This window comes from Schistocerca serialis, chromosome 4 (assembly GCF_023864345.2).
Source record: "Schistocerca serialis cubense isolate TAMUIC-IGC-003099 chromosome 4, iqSchSeri2.2, whole genome shotgun sequence".
Taxonomy (NCBI): domain Eukaryota; kingdom Metazoa; phylum Arthropoda; class Insecta; order Orthoptera; family Acrididae; genus Schistocerca; species Schistocerca serialis.
The window spans coordinates 874,188,716-874,195,925 of NC_064641.1; positions in this window are offsets into that span (position 1 = coordinate 874,188,716).

A 7,210-nucleotide genomic window follows, 5' to 3' on the forward strand; every position below is an offset into this window, starting at 1 on the left:
ATGGATTTGTAGCGCCTCCTTAAAAGTCAAAACACAGACGTCACTGGAATTTCTAATGCATAACTACCCTTCTGAACTGATTTTTTGGTGCTTCGCGTGAAAGATTCTCACTTAGTTTCTTCTTCAGTCTCTCTCGGTCGTTCCACACTCTTCTTTTCGTGTACAGGTATTGCAAAACAAAACTGCTTGATGTGTTATTTATGACTGTAAGTCGAATAAATGCTACAAAGCCATAAAACCTGTATATTCATTTTGAAATATGCTGTATTACCGAGAAAAAAGATAACGAACAACGCAATTCATTTTTTTAGTGTATGCTGGAATATTGCCAAGATACTGAAAGATAAAGGGGAAAATAGAAGACGAAAATGTGGATGGGACTATAGAATCTTAAGAAACAGATCTTTCACTAATAGGAGCTTAGTGACATTAGTTAAAGTCGACCAGTACCAAGAAGGAAGTCAGAGGTAACAGGTAACAGATTTGTTTTTTGAAACGTGGGTATACTACCTATGAATCTTCTGATCAAATATATTGTTCATTTGCCTGTTGTACACTCATTACTAACATCTTGCTTAATTGATCACCTCTTTTCATCTGCCACTCCAAATTCGTACAATTATGTTGTAGCTAAAACGAAATGAATACAGGCGTTGAGATAAGTCAACAGTGACAGTTGAAAACGCGTGCCCCAACCGGGACTCGAACCCGGAATCTGCCGCTTACATCTCTATCCATCTGAGCCACCGAGGACACAGAGGATAGTGCGACTGCAGGGACTTATCTCTGGCACGCCTCCCGTGAGACCCACATTCGCAGCTTACTGTCCCGCACTACATTCACAGTGCCCCTGCCCATTATACTCATTACTCGCGGCGTTTTGCTGATTCCCGTAAAAGTTCGGGCACTGTTTGTGCATCAGCACAAAAGAAGATAGTCAAATGGCCGGTGAGCCTTACATATATATATGAAGATGGTATCTGTTCTTTCGGACATGTCTGAAAGAACAGATACCTTATATATAAGGCTCACCGGTCATTTGACCATCTTCTTGTGTGCAGATGCAGGAACGGTGCCCGAACTCGTACATGTCCGAAAGAACAGATACCATCTTCATACATACATATATATATATATATAGTTGCTCATTTACTCTTTTAATGTCGTATTACTTTCAGGTGTTGTATCCGAAGTCAGAGTTGCAACATCGTGAATGTTTTGCTGATATCTCCAACTTTTGCGCTGCATCGCACGTTTTAGGTTTTTACCTTTCTTTTAAATTACATATACGTCGGTAAGCGTTATACTACTTTGCGAGGCGAAGCTGTGATTTGACCTACATCCTCTCCACAGCCGTCTGTCTGGCGACCTCGAGACAACAAACAGAGGGGAGACCCCAAGGGGCGTAGTCTGGAATGTCCAGTGAAGCAGCTGAATACATTAAGAGGAGCAAAGCGATGGTCGACCGACACTGGGTCTCAACTTATTTACCACAAGAAAACTTTCATTTTTCTTTCCCCAAAACAAGAACGGGGCATCGTCTGAAGTGTAGCGGAATAAATTTTCTATATTTTATATCAGTGGACTGACTCTTACTTTAATATTAATTGAAAATGCTAAGAAGTGTGATGAGAAACGGTAAGAGTAAGTTGGAGCAGACTTTATTTTGTCTCGTTAGAAGAAAGCTTAATTTTATACTTCGATGCTGCATTCTGATGATTTATTTCATCGTTATAACCGTCCAAATACGAATGTATTATACAGTTCTTCCATTTTCTCCAGGTATATTATTAATTTTGTACCGCTCATTATCTTCGAAATAAGAAAATCTTCTTACAGGTGAGACGTTGATTGTCTGCATGCTTAAGTATGTTCTCTAGTCTATTTTTTCTGGCGCTTTCAGTCCGTAAGCGAAGAACACAGTGCAAGCATCGTTAACAGTTTTTGATGTTGGTGGGGAACAGTCGTACAATGTTGTTAAAGGAACACACCTCAATTTGACTGTTTTATTGTTTATTTAAGTAGAACCCAGTTTTCAGCCTTTTAAGCCATTTTCAAGTACTTCATTTTACCTCTTTAATATACAGGGTGATTCAAAAAGAATACTACAACTTTAGGAATTTAAAACTCTGCAACGACAAAAGGCAGAGCTAAGCACTATCTGTCGGCGAATTAAGGGAGCTATTAAGTTTCATTTAGTTGTACATTTGTTCGCTTGAGGCGCTGTTGACTCGGCGTTAGCGTCAGTTGATGCTAAGATGGCGACCGCTCAACAGAAAGGTTTTTGTGTTATTGAGTACGGCAGAAGTGAATCGACGACAGTTGTTCAGCGTGCATTTCGAACGAAGTATGGTGTTAAACCTCCTTATAGGTGGTGTATTAAACGTTGGTATAAACAGTTTACAGAGAATGGGTGTTTGTGCAAAGGGAAAAGTTCTGGACGGCCGAGAACGAGTGATGAAAATGTAGCACGCATCCAGCAAGCATTTGTTCGCAGCCCAGGAAAATCGACTCGCAGAGCTAGCAGAGAGCTGCAAATTCCACAATCAATTATTTATTGGCACTTATCTGTCCGTAACTACCTGAATGTCAACTACCCGAGGCGATGGATCGGCCGCCAGGCAGCCCGTGACAGAGCACTTCACCACTGGCCTCCATGAAGCCCTGATCTTACCCCTGCGATTTTTTCTTATGGGGGTATGTTAAGGATATGGTGTTTCGGCCACCTCTCCCAGCCACCATTGATGATTTGAAACGATAAATAACAGCAGCTATCCAAACTGTTACGCCTGATATGCTACAGAGAGTGTGGAACGAGTTGGAGTATCGGGTTGATATTGCTCGTGTGTCTGGAGGGGGCCATATTGAACATCTCTGAACTTGTTTATGAGTGAAAAAAAACTTTTTAAATACTCTTTGTAATGTTGTATAACAGAAGGTTATATTATGTTTCTTTCATTAAATACACATTTTTAAAGTTGTGGTATTCTTTTTGAATCACCCTGTATATTGCAGGCCACTTAACATGTTGTCAGGCTCATGGTTGACCATAAATTAAGAAAAATATTGGCTCCCCACGAAATGCCAGATGTAAAGTCACCATCTTGTAACAGATCAGTAAATAATCGTAGGACAACGTCATATTTAGTAAAAACAGGCTTACGTATGTAAACCTGCAAGTCATATTTAGTAAAAACAGGCTTATGTTCGTTGACCTGTTTTTACTAAATATGACGTGCTCCCACGATTATTTACTGATCTGTTACAAGGTGGTTATTATATATCTAGTATTTCGCGGGGAGCCAATATTTTTATTTATATAACTCAGCATGATGTGACATTGTTCCTCAACAATATCAGGATTGATTGTTGACCTATGTTACTAAACAGTATGAAAATTTCCTTGTTTTATGATAATGTGGTTAATATTTTACTGCCTTCGTAAACATGTTTAATTTTCATTTTTTACTAGTTCCGTATCGGTATAAGCTATTGTGAGACCGGATCTATCTCCACAGTGAGCACTCGCCTGCCTTTTTGATTAATCGTAACACAATATTTAGCATATAGCGATCTCTGAAGGTGGCTGTAATCTCTTACACGGCTTTCAGAATGTCCCAGAAGCTAAGGGCACCGCTGGCAGGGAGACGGGCGTTCCGCTCGGCAGGCGAATCACGGCAGAGGACTCACCGGGGACAGCGTCCTCGCCGCAGCCTTCTGGGCGGCGGGTGCGCGTACTCACTGAATATCAAGCTGGAGTGGCGTGGTGCTGCCTCTGGGCTTGGTAGCCAACGTCCAGCTTGGCAAGGAGGACAGGAACAGCTGCTGTTTATTGGCGTGTCTCTCTCGCCCTTCGCTGCTCAGCTGCCCGCCAAAGTCCTGGAGAGTGAAGAAACCTTCTCAGAAAGAGCACCACTCTCTTAGGATCCGCGACACGTACCAACGGCAGTTAACCCTGGCGCATCGCGCTTGACGACCAATTGTAGGATGTTGGGATTCCTGTATCGATGGCCTCCTCGATAACGGAATAAACAGTAGGAAGTACCGGTATTATTAAAGTATATGGTGATTATACGAGGGTCACTCCACACTATTTTTGTAAAAAGACAGTTTTCATTCTGCATGTGTGAAAGTTTCACAGTGTGTAGACACGTCCTTCCCGCTTGTTTTCAAACTTAGTTCAACCTGTTCCCGTGAGTGGCGCCGTCACAGCATGTCTTCAAGATGGTTGCTACACTTGACGTTCGTCAGAAGCAACGTGCTGTCATAGAATTCCTGTGCTGTGAAAACGAGACGGTGGGAAACATCCAGAAGAGGTTGAAAAAGGTGTACGGAGATGCTGCTGTCGATCGCAGTACAGTCAGTCGTTGGGCAAGCAGGTTACGTGATAAAAGCGGGCACGGCGATATTGAGGTTTGTCCTCGCAGCGGCAGGCCTCGAACTGCACGTACTCCAGACAATGTGCAGAGAGTTAACGAAATGGTGACTGCTGACAGACACATCACAGTGAACGAATTGTCACGCTACGTTGGGGCAGGGGAAGGAAGTGTTTACAGAATACTGAAAGTGTTGAGGTTAAAAAAGGTTTGTGCCATGTGGGTTCTCAGGATGTTGACAGTCGCTCAGAAAGAAACAAGAAAAACGGTATGCAGCGAACTTTTGGAACAGTACGAGAATGGTAGGGATGAATTTCTTGGAAGAAATGTGACAGGTGATGAAAAATGGCTCCATCATTTTTCACCAGAGACGAAGAGGCAATCAGTGGAGTGGCATCATGCAAATTCACCCAAGAAAAAAAAATTCAAAACTACACCTTCTGCTGGAAAAGTTATGGCTACGGTGTTTTTCGATTCCGAAGGACTCTTGCTCGTGGATATCATGCCAAGTGGAACCACCACAAATTCTGATGCATCTGTGACGACACTGAAGAAACTTCGAGCTCGACTGAGTCGTGTTCGACCACATCGGCAAAGGAAGGATGTTTTGCTGTTGCACGACAATGCACGGCCACATGTCAGTCAAAAAACCATGGGAGCGATCACAAAACTCGGATGGACAACACTGAAACACCCGTCTTACAGTCCTGAGCTGGCTGTACGTGACTATGATCTCTTTCGGAAACTGAAAGACTCTCTTCGTGGAACAAGGTTTGAAGATGATAACTCCCTCGTATACGCTGCCAAACAGTGGCTCCAACAGGCTGGGCCAGAATTTTACCGTGCAGGTATACAGGCGCTGTTTCCAAGATGGCGTAAGGCAGTTGAGAGGGATGGAAATTATGTGGAGAAATGAAAATATTGTTCCTAAAGGATGTATCTACACACTGTAAAAGTTTCACACATGTAGAATAAAAGATGGACTTTAAAAAAAATAGTGTGCATTTCTTTTGGACTGACCCTCGTAATTAAAGTTAAACTGTCAAAACGCTGTAGAAACAACAGCACTGGTCAGAATGACGTCAAATTGGAACGGAATGTTATCGAAGGGGGAAAACGTATAGCAGAAGAAAAAAAGTAGTGTGAAAACTGATCAATAGATGGCGTTGTAAGTTTCAGAATACGTAAATGAAAACACCTGTCATGCGCATGACCCACTGAAGTTGGTATAAACGCGCTGGGTACACGGCTTTTCCTCCTTCCGCGTCTGTGACGTTCGCCATGACTGTCTCAGTGCAGGATCGCGCTCTGTTTGTAAAACTGCATTAAAGAATGATGAATGTGCACACGTCGCTCTGCAGAAGTTCCGGACACTGAAGGGTTTGAAAAAAGGCGTTGGTCCGATGATTGCCGTGGGTCTGGAGAAAAAAATCCCTAAATTCGAAAAGACGGGTTCTTTTGGTGTGCAACCTGGTCGAGGGAGGAAATGAATTGAATCGACGTCAGTGGAAGCAGTGGCCACAGCAATGCAGGAGGAGACGAGGGGTGGTGTGCAAACGTGTAGTGCACTGAGAATTGCCCGAACGTTGGACATACCCGTGAGCACGGTGCGTAAAATCCTACGAAACATCCTTCTTTGTATCCATTCAAAATTACGCATGGGCGCGAGTTGCTTCCTGTTGACCTGCCAGCAAGAGAGACCTTTGCTTTAGAATTTCTTGCTCGCATGGAAGTGGATAGTGATTGGCCGTGGAAGATTTTGTGGACATACGAAGTCCACTTCCATCTGGCAGGATATGCCGAATATGGGCAACGGAAAACTCACACACAAATCAACCAGCACCTCTTCATCCCGAAATGGTCACTGTGTGATGGGGGTTTATGCTATCATTCATCAGAGGACAATATTTTTTCGAAGAGACAGATGCTTCCTGTCCTGTTACCTGTATCGTCACTGGAAAGCGCTATGAGTGTCTTTTGCGCAACCACGTCATTCCAGCTCTCCAACAGCATGGATGTGTGGGTGGGATCATTTTTATGCAAGATGGCGCAACTCAGCACATTGCAAATCCAGTTAAGCAGCTGCTGAAGCGCCATTTCGGAAATGCTAGAATATCAGCCGCCATTTCCCTAAGGCCTGGCCGTCCCGATTACCTGATCTTAATCCGTGTGACTTCTGGCTGTGGGGCTATCTAAAAAGATGTGTTCAGTGTTTCGATTGCAAACTTAGCTGCATTGAAGGCACGCATTGCGCAACACATTCTGAACGTGACCACGTAAACACTTCGATCAGTTGTGGAACATGCTGTTTATCGATTTCAACTTATGCAGGAAACGGTGCACAGCATATTGAACATTAATAGTCCGATTTGTTTGATGCTTTTTATGCGGTTATTGGGCTCGGGGCAATTAAAAACCGTTGTGATTCATGGTTTTTATGCGGTTTTTGGCCTCAGGAGAATTAAAAACCGATTTTTTCCCATCCGATGTGATATGACCTTGCCGTGGTTGATGGGCTTACGTAACTATATCACACATTGTTGTTATTGTTGTGGTCTTCAGTCCAGAGACTGGTTTCATGCAGCTCTCCATGCTACTCTATCCTGTGCAATCTTCTTCATCTCCCAGTACCTACTGCAACCTACATCCTTCTGAATCTGTTTAGTGTATTCCTCTCTTGGTCTCCCTCTACGATTTTTACCCTCCACGCTACCCAAAATACTAAATTGGTGATCCCTTGATGCCTCAGAATATGCCGTACCAACCGATCCCTTCTTCTAGCTTTACTATTATTGGCAATTATTATTTTTTATTACTAATACAAATTATTATTG